Source organism: Salvelinus sp. IW2-2015, linkage group LG4p (genome assembly GCF_002910315.2).
Source record: "Salvelinus sp. IW2-2015 linkage group LG4p, ASM291031v2, whole genome shotgun sequence".
Lineage (NCBI taxonomy): Eukaryota > Metazoa > Chordata > Actinopteri > Salmoniformes > Salmonidae > Salvelinus > Salvelinus sp. IW2-2015.
This window is the reverse complement of record NC_036841.1, coordinates 20,797,512-20,811,094: the sequence shown is the minus strand read 5'-3', so window position 1 is coordinate 20,811,094 and position 13,583 is coordinate 20,797,512.

Genomic DNA, 13,583 nt, shown 5'->3' with positions numbered 1-13,583 from the left:
CTGACATTTTGTCTGGATTCATAACAAGTGTAGCTTTAATTTGGTGTATTGCATGTGTGATTTCATGAAAGTTTAATTAATATAGTAATTTATTTGAATTTGGCACTCTGCATTTTCACTGGATGTTGCTAGCGTCCCACATATCCCAGAGAGGTTAAGACGATGGGAAAGAAAGGTGCAGGGAAGCAGCTTTCGGTCCTAGCCAGAACGCTGGGACAGAACAGCCCCCACTCCGACATCCGAGGCGTCGTCCTCCACCACAAACTAATGGGACGGGTCTGGATGGATTAAGATGGGAGCTGTAGTGAGTCACTACTTGAGGTCTGAGAATGCCCAGTCAACCGCTAGAGACCATGAACGGAACCTTGGGAAAGGTGAGTGCAGAGATGGGGGAAGCAAGGGTGTTGGTAGGCATTCCGAAGGTCCAACTTGGAGAAGATGACCACCCCCTGGAGCGGCTCGAAAGCAGAGGAGATGAGTGGTAGCGGTAATGACATTAAGACCCCAGTAGTCGATACACGGATGCAGAATCTTGCCCTTCTTCTCCACAAAGAAGAACCCTGCACCGGTGGGGATTATGGACGTATAATCCCTGCAGCGAGAGAGTTCTCAATGTACCCTTCCATCGCTTTGGTGTCCGCACCCAACAGGGAATGAAGTTGAGGCGGTGTGGTGCCCGGGAGAAGGTTGATAGCACGGTCATAGATCCAATGTGTAGGAAGAGATGTGGCGTGGGCAGAGGTGAAAACCTCCCGTAAATCCTGGTACTCCGTGGCAGGTTCCAGAATCTCCAGAGTAGTGCTCCGGAGGAGGTAAGCGAGGTTCTCGGGACACCGGGGTAGGCTGGGAAGAAGCGTCGCTGGTGGCGGGGTTACTGTTGTGGCTTGCTGGCTAGTTGGGAATCTGCGGAATTGCTCCAGCAATGTATTCAACGCATGGCCATGGCGTTCTGCCAGGGTATGGAGTCCCTCCATAAGGCTTTGCAGTAACTCCTTGTGTCTTCCAATGATGGCTCCTGGGGAGGAGACACCATTGCAGGGCTGGTCCGAGTCTGCTGGGTCAGTCATGGCCAGTTCGTACTATCACGGCTCAGGCTAAGACCCAGAGGCAGACACAGGAGGCAGATAGTACGAGTCTCCGAGTTTGTTACAGTAAAAGGTGCAGGCAACCGGTAGGTCAAGGCAGGCAAGGAGTCATAATCCCGTTAACGGGATGATATGACAACAGCCAGTGAAAGTGCAGGGCGCCAAATTCAAACAACAGAAATCTCATAATTAAAATTCCTCAAACATACATGTGTCTTATACCATTTTAAAGGTAATCTTGTTGTTAATCCCACCAAAGTGTCCGATTTCAAATAGGCTTTTCAGCGAAAGCACCACAAACGATTATGTTAGGTCACCACCAACTCAAAGAAATATTCAGCCATTTTTCCAGCCAAAGACAGGAGTCACAAATAGCACAAATAGAGATAAAATGAATCACTAACCTTTGATGATCTTCATCAGATGACACTCATAGATGACTTCACATTACACAATACATATATGTCTTGTTCGATTAAGTTCATATTTATATCCAAAAACCTCCGTTTACATTGGCGCCATGTTCAGAAATGCCTCCAAAATATCCGGAGAAATTGCAGAGAGTCACGTCAAATAACAGAAATACTCATCATAAACTTTGATGAAAGATACATGTTTTACACAGAATTAAAGATACACTTATTCTTAATGCAACCGCTGTGTCAGATTTCAAAAAGCTTTACGGCAAAACACAATATTCAATATTCTGAAAACAGCGGTCAGCCACAAAAGCAAGCCATACAGTTACCCGCCCAAATTGTGCAGTCAACAAAACTCATAAAAAGCATTATAAATCTTCTCTTACCTTTGCTGATCTTCGTCGGAATGCACTTCCAGGACTCCCACTTCCACAAGAAATGTTCGTTTTTTTCGGTGATGTCCATCATTTATATCCAAATAGCTATTTTTGTTGCGTGTTTGCTATACAAATCCAACGTCAGGGAAGCGTGTTCACTAAAACCTGACGAAATGTCCAAAAGTTCCGTAACAGTCCGTAGAAACATGTCAAACGATGTATTGAATCAATATTCTAGAATGTTGTTGAAACATAATCTTGAATAACGTTCCAACCGGAGAATTACATTGACTTCAGATGAGCGATGGAAAGGAGCTCCCTCTTATTGTGAACGCCCCTAATGGTCGAAGAATGGTCACTCATGGCAGTCGGTTATCATTGTCCTTTCTCCTTCGGCCCCACCCTTCACAGTAGACGTCATCAAGACAAAGTTCTGTTGACTGTTGACATTCTAGAGGAAGTCCGTAGAAGTGAAAATCATCCATTATCTTCCAGCTGTTAATTTCAATGGGAAGCTTGGTTGAAAATCTACCAGCTTCTCAGAGTTTCCACTTCCCTGTTTGATTTTTTCCTCGTTTTTGCCTGGCATTGAGTTCTGTTAACAGTACAGACCATAATTCAAACAGTTTTAGAAACGTGCCGAGTGTTTTCTATCCAATACTAATAATAATCGACATATTAAGCCACTATGAACTGTAGGAGCAGGCCGTTCTACTCTGGGCACCTCTGGATGCACCTTTTCATCCAGCTACTTCCATATCTGCCCCTTGCAAAGCCATAAGAAAGTTAAAAAAAGAGCTTTTCCTGTGTTTGAATGATGTAGTCGTATCCCCAACAAAGCAAATGGTAATGCTTGTATACCGATCCATTGAGTAGACCACTGATTGGGCAGCTCAGCTAATGAGCCAAACAACATCCATGTTTATGAGAAAAAAACAAGACTTTAATATTTTTTTTAAATCATTTTTTTATTTTTTTATTTCACCTTTATTTAACCAGGAAGGCTAGTTGAGACAAGTCTCTCAGTTTGCAACGTGCGACCTGAGCAAGATTAAGCATAGCATGTGGTGACACAGACAACACAGAGCTTACAAATGGATGTAAACAATGTAAAGTCAATAACATGGTAGAAAAAAAAGAGAATCTATATACCATATGTGTTCGCAAACGAGCATGGGTAGGCCAATAAATCCGAAATAATACAAATTAGTCAGATTAACACTTGAGTGATAATCATCAAGATTGATCATGTGCACAGAAGAGATATACTGGTGTGCAAAGAAAGCAGAAAAGTAATAAATAAAAGCAGTATGGGGTGAGTAGGTAATTGGGTGGGTAGTTTAGATGGACTATGTCTACAGCTGCAGCGCACTCGTTAGGCGTGCTCGGCAAGCGAACGATTTTTAAGTTGTTGAAGCGAGATATAAAGTCTCCAACTTCAGAGATTTTGCTAATTCGTTCCAGTCGCAGGCCAAGCAGAGAACTGGAAGGAAAGGCGTCCAATGAGGTTTTTAGGCTTTTAGGGATGAATCAGTGAGATTACACCCTGCTGGCGCCGTCCATTTTTTGTCAGCGACTTTGCTCGGGTGGGTGTAGCATCAGTGACCAGCTGAACTGAGATAAGGCGCACTTATTACTAGCATAGCCCTTGTAGATCGGACCTGGAGCCAGTGGGTCTGACGACGACATGAGCGAGGGCCAGCCGACTGGGCATACAGGTCGCAGTGGTCGGTCGTCACTAAGGTGCTTTAGTAAACAAAACGAATGGCAGCTGTGATAAACTGCATCCAGTTTGCTGAGTAGAGTAATTGGAAGCTATTTTGTTAGATAGACAATCGCGAAGTCGACGGTCGGTAGGAAGTCAGTTTTTTACCTAGGGTAAGTTTTGGCCGCGCGTGAGTGAGGGGCTTTGAGCGGAATAGAAACGCGATTCTTGATTTGATTTTTGGATTGGAGATGTTTGATATGATGATCTGGAAGGAGAGATTTGGCACGTCTATGCCAAGACACCTAGGTACATAGATAATGTCCACATATTCTAGGTCGGAACCGTCCAGGGTGGTGATGCTAGTCGGGCGTGCGGGTGCAGGCAGCGAACGGTTGAAAAGCATGCATTTGGTTTTACTAGCGTTTAAGAGCAGTTGGAGGCCACGGAAGGAGTGTTGTATGGCATTGAAGCTCGTTTGGAGGTTAGATAGCACAGTGTCCAAGGAAGTGCCGGAAGAATATGACGAGTCAATAACATAGTTTGGGTATAAGTTAACATAATACAAACTTTTACAACTGTGATTTTCACTGGATAGTTACTTTAAAGTATAACAATTGGAAGATTAAAGCGATAGTTATATGATCTTTTCTTATGACCACTATTTGACATAGCACAGTAATTGAAATCAAATACATTCTAGTGAATAATATAATACACCTATCTTGCCTGATCTCTAAAGTATTTAAATTCTTCACTGCACAATGTGCTAAATGTTATAGAATGGACCATATTATATATATCTGGTCTTCTAAATAATAATAAAAATGCATGAATTGTTTTTACATTTCTGTTCAACAGTCTTCAGTAGTAATGACAGTGCTTGGGGCAGAGTTTATGCTTCTTTTAGCATGCAGGATCAGACAGATAGTTAGAGCTCTGATTGTTCTGAAAATCCCTCCAGTGAAAAATAGGCTTGTGGATCCCATCCTTCTTATGACTGACACTTTCGAGGTGAAGTATTAGAAAATAGGTACTCTGCTTGCTTTGATGCTTTAACCATTGTGCCTCAGTCAGCAGAACACTTTTCACATGTTCCCCAGTTCTCCTAATGACTATGAAATTAGTTCACAGAGAAACCATGCACACCTGAAGCAATGGAGGGGCCTCGGTTAAGTGATGCACAATCTATCCCCGATGAAAAACCCAGAGAGAAGAGTGCAGGGGAAAACATTGAATGCCAGGACATTGACGGAGAGCGAGAAATAGACAGGGAAAGTATTGTGTACTTTGTACAGCATATGATATTGACACTGTCAGAGAAGCTGCTCACTATCCTATGAATTGATCAAACTCAAACCTATATATCCAGTTTAGCACCAACTAATTTACCTGTACGTGACAAGCAGACATGAATTTCATTAGGGAAAGTGCTACACAGCTTAATAAAGGGACATTATAAGCATTCACTGCATTGTAAAGGCTGTGGTTATGGCTCATTAGTTATTACATGACATTTTACACGTATGGGCTTACCAATGACTGGCTATAGATGTGTTCAGCGAGACTATCTTCGGTTTTACATTTGAGAGTTCACAATACAAGACCTTTTAGGTCATACACTACTGGTCAAATGTTTAGAACACCTACTCATTCAAGGGTTTTTCTTTATTTTCTTTATTTTAACTATTTTCTACATTGTAGAATAGTAGTGAAGACATCAAAACTATGAAATAACACATATGGAATCATGCAGTAACCAAAAAAGTGTTGAACAAATCAAAATACATTTTATATTTAAGATTATTAAAATAGCCACATCATTACTTTAAGACATGAAGGTCAGTCTATATTGAAAATGTCAAGAACTTTGAAAGTTTCTTCAAGTGCAGTTGCAAAATCCATCAAGTGCTATGATGAAACTGGCTCTCATGAAGACCGGCACAGGAATGGAAGACCCAGAGTAACCTCTGCTGCAGAGGATAAGTTCATTAGAGTTACCAGCCTCATAAATTGCAGCCCAAATAAATGCTTCACAGAGTTCAAGTAACAGACACATCTCAACATCAACTGTTCAGAGGAGACTGTGAATCAGGCCTTCATGGTCAAATTGCTACAAAGAAACCACTGCTAAAGAACACCAATAATAAGAAGCAACTTGCTTGGGCCAAGAAACACGAGCAATGGACATTAGTCTGGTGGAAATTTGTCCTTTGGTCTGGAGTCCACATTTTAGATTTTTGGTTCCAACCACCGCGTCTTTGTGAGATGCGGTGGTTGGAGAGATTGAACTCTCTTAGCCTCATCATGCTCTCTCGCTGGGAGGTACAAATCAGGGGTGTGGAATTTTAATGTACAGTGTTTAGAAAACAATAGATAGAACAAACTTTTACTATCCAGAAACAGGTGTTGGGCTGAAGCATGCCTTAAAACAAGATGTTTCTTATGGTCTTTAACAGCAGATTGTTATAACGTGGTCGAATCTGCCCAAGGTCTGCCACCCTTTTGGTTTACATGCCACTATACCTAAGGATAGAGACTTGAAATCTGCAACTCCTCCCTTTCAATTATACCCACACAACAGATAAAAGCAGGCATCACACTCAGTGTGTCATGCAATCTACAGGCAAACCTGAAAAATAATAAACTAATGGGATAGTACACTATGTGGACTCAATGCCACACCTCCTCCCTCTGTCTCACTCTCCTCCTCTCTCCTCAAAGGGGAATGGTCAGGCGCCAGGGTTAGGATCCCAGGAGGGCCCACAAGGAAAAGGATCCATGGGCCGCTGCATGTAACATTTCACAACTTAACCTCCTTGGATGATAGTTAAGGTGGATTATAGCACATTGTTATTAGGAAGACACTGATTTTCTATTTAAATGTAAATCAGCCCATTTTTTTCAATTATTATAATCCTGCATAACTTCTGGTGTAAGAGGGAAAACATTTAATGGGACACAAAATCATTGAAGATCCCAGAAAATGAAGAGGATCCTGCAAGGCAGTGTGGGGCGTGGAGAGAGTTTAACTTGGTCCAGACTGTGGCAATTAATAGCTGGGGGATGGTATGGGAAGACACTGTAGAATGGAACTATTCTACAAATGCAAAGTCTCGTTATCCATTAGTATGGCATAAAGTATATTGCTATTCTGGAGAGTAGACAACACGTGAGAGTGATCATATTTGTTCATTGGTCAATTCGAGTGAATATTGATGTTACGTGGTAGCTTCGTCACATCATTTATTGAAAGCTGTGGGTTCCTGGATGCATTTAGAAGGACATCCTGTGCATTCAAAAACAGAACCGTTTGGGTCTTGGCTCCTCAGACTCGTTAGATCCTGAAAAGCTATATATACTGTATTACACAAAACTTCCACTACCTAATCGTAATCCACACATCATCTGAAAGAATAGTATCTCAAAGGCTTCACTAACAAAAACTTCAAAACCAGCATAGCAGCCCAGACTAGCACCTCAGAGTGGAGATGCTATCATGCTGAGTGAAGCACTCTGTTTAAGTGTTTGAGATGGTGACGTTACAAAGTTGTGAACAGCTGTCAGTAATCAGAGCATGCAACAGCTGCCTTCCAACAGTAACTTTAGAACTCTATTGTTTGACAAACGACTAAAACGTTTTTAGTCCTAGTTGGTTTGCTGTTCACATAGTTAGTGTGTAATCGAGAGTCCCTCACTATTGACATTAGGCATGTCGTTTTGATGTCACAATAGGGAAATGAAATGCACCCCGTCCTCTGTATCAAGTGTATCTTCCTGACAGACTCCCCACTGCTTTCAGACAGTTTTGCCACATCAGAGACAAGAGCTGATACACAAGGAGCCTCTGTCTCAAATACCCCTCAAAGACCTCAGCACAGTGTACTCAAGCAGCCAGACTACACTCAAATGGGCCTGGAACAGCAGCCGAGCGTTGAGTGGAATGGATGAGGGCCACCAGGAAAGGGGCAGCAATCCAAGCAAGAGCAGAGAGAAATGAGAGGGCAAACAGAGTGTTTCTGACACCACAAAATCAGTTTTTCCTCTGCAATTACCACTAGATAGCTTTTATTCCATCTGGGGAGGCGAGGGTGAGTGCAGGTAGGTCTGTCAGCAAATGCAACCTAAATCCATTGCCTACAGTAAATCTTGTGGGTTTTTGAGGATGTTTTAATGACCTGCCTTGTCCCCAACATGGCTCGCAATCGGATTTTTAGCGGCAGGGAGGACGAGAGGCTAATTGAAGTGTCACTCAGAGCAGAAGTGTATTTCTTTCTTTCATTCTGCTGAGAAAGGAGAATTATCTGTTTGAATAAGAAGTCGTCAGCACTCGAAATGCAGAGATGGTCACTGATTATTTTCAGCAGGAGCTCTATGATGGAAATGAAAAGAGCATAATACGTAGGAATATCCTTCTATGGAATAATGACTGTGAAAAGCACTATATAGGGTAGAATAATCCACTGAATAGTCTTTCTTGTCCAACGAAGTGCATTATGAATCCTAGCAGTCACTCCTTCTTTGAAACTCTTTAATCCATCTGGCTCGAAATTCAGTTTAAACAAAGGTTTTGAGGATTATGTTAACAGTAATGATTTCCATTAAAGAAAACTTTTAAAGGAACAATGTATTTTGTACAGATTTTAGAGCATAGCTCAATTCAGTGGCAAGCAAAACATTAGTCTGAAGAAGCTTTCACTTCAGCTTGATATCACTGCAAGACTATGTCCTGAAAGGCTGTTTACATTTCAAACTGCCCGTTCCTGAACCATCATCTAACATTTTCTTTGCTTTTCTTCTTCTAAGAGCACGAAGTGCCTTTTCACCACTTGAACAAGATAACCATCATAAACTTTAGCTAGCAATGCAATAGTCTGAGCTGTGTTTTGGATCCTCTGATGGAGGGAGGCATGTATAGAGCTTTCTCCATCTTCTATTTCTCACCCAGGTCAGTAAATGTATCATTTGTGTAATCACTGGGTCACAGCCATTTATTTCATTTTCAGCGGCGGGGCGAGAGGGAGCGAGGCACACGATAAAAACACTCTGGAGCCTGTCAACTGCTTTTCTCTGTCCAAAGACATGTGGCGATGAAGACCTTCCATCTGAGGGTAGGATCGTACTCTCTGCCATTAATCAAGGCCATAGTGGAGGTTAGCGGCGCACTGGAGTCTGTCAGGGGATAAAACAGAATGAAGCATAAAGCTCCCATTGATCCAAGAGAGTCTCCCGTAATCCCACCGGATTAGTGCTGGCTAAAAGTAACTGATATATTTGCAAACAAAAATCTGCTTACGTTTAGGACATTATTCCCGTAAAAGAGTAAGACATGCTGTAGCTGCACAGACGGGAAGAGTCGTGTATACAACTAGGCATAGTTGTCTTTAAACTACTGTTTTTTCTGTTTCGTGTTTTGTCCAAGGAATTATTTCTCTCGGGATGTTTGATTTTGTCTATTTTCCTTGGTGGGATGTAATTCTATGAGGAAGCTTTTTTTAATGTTTTTCTTAATGATGGGATGTCTCCCAGTAGTTGGAAGGGCTTCTTGACAAGGTGGATAGGTGTCCTTCCTATAACAGACATTGCTGAAGACACGAGTGAGTGTACTTGTAGACAGAAAATGTAGCTCCATGATGCCTTTGATGGAGACTGCATGGACTAGCATTTTTTGTTTGATCACTTGTATGACTACCTAGCACACATATTGCACATCATTGTTCTGCTTTTCAAAACATTGGAACATGTTATGATATTCTAGATTGATAGCAAGGTGTTAAGCAATCCAGAAACTACATTACATTCCAGCTGAGTAGTAGTCCACTTGATTTATTTTGAATACTAATGACATGACAACATACAATGTGCATGCTCCCAGCCGTAAGACCAAATTCTTAAAAAAGAAAGTTTTATACATTGAGTATTTCCACTGAAATAACAAATGAGAACGTGCACAGACGCGGGTTTCACCTTGACCTTTTCAGATGCTCATTCACTTATTTATCCTTGGCAGAAAAGCTTCATATTGCGGACCAGTAACAAAAGGTAGCTGCTTCTGCATGGATTATTATTATTTTTTAAGGTGGAACACATACACAATCTCTAATGGGATTGTTCACACTTGCCTAGCAGAAAGCGCTGGCGTCTTTCAAGCAAGAAAGAAGGTTCCCTCGTTGAAAATGTGATTAACACAAACAGGAAAACAACAAAGGCTTAATCCAGACAATAAGGACAGTGGACTCATAAGGCATGACTGGATAATATTTATTTATACACCAATGATTATATGAAAGTATTTGTAGTAATAAACAGGCAGGGAAAGGTGAAGAATGATAATCAGATGTGGCTAGTGAGCAGCAGCAATAGCAGCAGGCCGGCAGAGTGCCTTAATCTAACAGCAAGATAAGACCTATTGTGGTCCCTTCTCTTGCCATCCTGTCCATTTCCGTTTGCGTTAATGCACACTCTATTCCGGGAATATTTTGAAAATTAGATTTTTACTGTCATCACTGTACTTTGGAGTAGGGTCATATTTGCAAGGGCCTAAATGGCACTACCGCCCACTGAAAAAGCCCTGAAGCTCACTAAGGGATGTGGCGTGGGTAAGGACACAGACCTTTAAAAGCCCATGGAGCAGCATACCATCTATTAGAAAGATTGGGACAGCACATACAGTTTTGTCTTTCTAATAGAATAAGGACCAGAGTGGTCATATTGGTACACTGGAGGTGGAGGGTGTACAATGTCGACTGGGCGAACACTCTTACAATGTATCAAATGCCCTGTGCTTTCTGCCACTCTGTCAGCAAATCCTTAACATGTTCAAATTGGCAAAGGTTGTTTCTGGTAAACCCTAGAATATTTGGTAAATATAAGGTTAAGAGCAGTAAAATGAATGCCACGTACTGATACAGTCAAAATAAAATCATACTGATAAAAACCATTCTAACCCATCTACACACAATACCCCATAATGACAAAGTGAAAACATGTTTTTATACATTTTAGCAAATTTATTGAGGAAAATTAAATACATAGACATCTCATTTACAGTACATGAGTATTCACACCCCTGAGAAAATGCATGTTTCTGTAACGATTCTCTAGCTCTTCCTCCTCCTCGGACGAGGAGAGGAGAGAGGGATCAGATGACCAATGTGCAGCGAGGTATGTAGACATGAATGAATTTATTAGACACGACGAACACTGACACGAACTATACTTGAATATTTACAAAATAACAAACAAACAACGTAGACTGACCTGAACATGCAAACTACATATAACGAAGCACGCATGAACAGGAACGAACGAACGAGACGAGACAGTACCGTGTGGTGCAATAAACACAGACACAGCGACAATCACCCACCAACAAACAATGTGAAACCACCTACCTTAATATGGTTCTCAATCAGAGGAGATGAAAACCACCTGCCTCTAATTGAGAACCATATCAGGTCACCCATTTACCAACATAGAAACACATAACATAGAAATGCCCACCCACACTCACGCCCTGACCGACTAACACATAAAAAACAACAGAAAACAGGTCAGGAACGTGACAGTTTCAATCACCTTTGGCTGCGATTACAGCTATGAGTCTGTATGGGTAAGTCTTTAAGAGCTTTGCAAACCTGGATTGTACAATATTTGCACATCATTCTTTTTAAAATTGTTCAAGCCCCGTCAAGTTGGTTGTTGGTCATTGCTAGACAGCCATTTTCAAGTCTTGCCATAGATTTTCAAGCCGATTTAAGTCAAAACTGTCACTAGGCCACTCAGGAACATTCAATATTGTCTTGGTAAACAACTCCAGTGTTTATTTGGCCTTGTTTTAGCTTATTGTCCTGCTGAGATGTGAATTTGTCTCTGTGCCTGTTGGAAAGCAGACTGAATCAGGTTTTCATATCGGACTTTGCCTGTGTTTAGCTTTATTCCATTTATTTTTATCCCCATACCCATAACACGATGCAGCCATCACCGTGCTTGAAAATATGAAGAGTGGTACTTAGTCATGTGTTGTGTTGGATTTTCCCCAAACATAAAGTTAATTTCTTTGCCACATTTGTATGCAGTTTTACTTTAGTGCCTTCTTGCAAGATTCATGTTTTGGAATATTTTTCATTCTGTACGGGCTTCTTTCTTTTCAGTCTGTCATTTAGGTTAGTATTGTGGAGTAACTACATTGTTGTTGATGCATCCTCAGTTTTCTCCTATCACAGCCATTAAACTCTGTAACTTCTTTAAAGTCACCATTGGCCTCATTGTGAAATCCAAGAGTGGTTTCATTCCTCTCCAGCAACAGAGTTATGAAGGATGCCTGTATCTTTGTAGTGACTGGGTGTATTGATACATCCAAAGTGTAATTAATAACTTCACCATGCTCAAAGGGATATTTAATGTATTTTTTTTATTTACCAATAGGTGCCCTTCTTTGCGAGGCATTGGAAATCCTCCCTGCTCTTTGTGGTTGAATCTGTGTTTGAAATTCATTGCTCAACTGAGGGACCTTACACATAATTGCATGTGTGGGGAACAGAGATGAGATGGTCAATATAAAATCCTGTTTAACACTAATTATTGCACACAGAGTGAGTCCATGTAACGTATTATGTGACATGTTAAGCACATTTTTACTCCTGAACTTATTTAGGCTTGCCATAAAAAAGAGGTTGTGTCACAGATCCCTCTGGGACTTTCATTACGCACACCTGACCCCTCTTCCCACTGATTGCATTTGTATATAAACTCAGAAAAAAGTCCCTTTTTCAGGACCCTGTCTTTCAAAGATAATTTGTAAAAATCCAAATAACTTCACAGATCTTCAATGTAAAGGGTTTAAACACTGTTTCCTATGCTTGTTCAGTGAACCACAAACAATTAATGAACATGCACCTGTGGAACGGCCGTTAAGACACTAACAGCTTACAGACGGTAGGCAAGGTCACAGTTATTACAACTTAGAACACTAAAGAGGCATTTCTACTGACTCTGAAAAACACCAAAAGAAAGATGTCCAGGGTCCCCGCTCCTCGGCGTGAACGTGCTTTAGGCATGCTGCAAGGATGCATGAGGACTGCATATGTGGACAGGGCAATAAATTGCAATGTCCGTACTGTGAGATGCCTAAGAGAGAGCTACAGAGAGAAAGGACAGACTGCTGATCGTCATCGCAGTGGCAGACCACGTGTAACAACACCTGCACAGGATCGGTACATCCGAACACCAAACCTGCGGGATAGGTAGAGGATGGCAACAACAACTGCCCGAGTTACAGCAGGAATGCACAATCCCTCCATCAGTGCTCAGACTGTCTGCAATAGGCTGGGAGAGGTTGAACTGAGGGCTTGTAGGCCTTTTGTAAGGCAGGTCCTCACCAGACATCACCTGCAACAACATCGCCTATGGGCACAAACCCAACGTCGCTGGACCAGACAGGACTGGCAAAAAGTGCTCTTCACTGACGAGTCGTGGTTTTGTCTCGCCAGGGGTGATGGTCGGATTTGCGTTTATCGTCGAAGGAATGAGCGTTGCACTGAGGCCTGTACTCTGGAGCGGGATCGATTTGGAGGTGGATGGTCCGTCATGGTCTGGGGTGGTGTGTCACAGCATCTTCGTACTGAGCTTGTTGTCATTGCAGGCAATCTCAACGCTGTGCGTTACAGGGAGGACATCCTCCTCCCTCATGTGATACCCTTCCTGCAGGCTCATCTTGACATGACCCTCCAGCATGACAATGCCACCAGCCATACTGCTCGTTCTGTGCGTGATTTCCTGCAAGACAGGAATGTCAGTGTTCTGCCATGGCCAGCGAAGAGCCCGGATCTCAATCCCATTGAGCACGTCTGGGACTGTTGGATCGGAGGGTGAGGGCTAGGGCCAAGGCCATTCCCCCAAGAAATGTCCGGGAACTTGCAGGTGCCTTGATGGAAGAGTGGGGTAACATCTCACAGCAAGAATGGGCAAATCTGGTGCAGTTCATGAGAAGGAGATG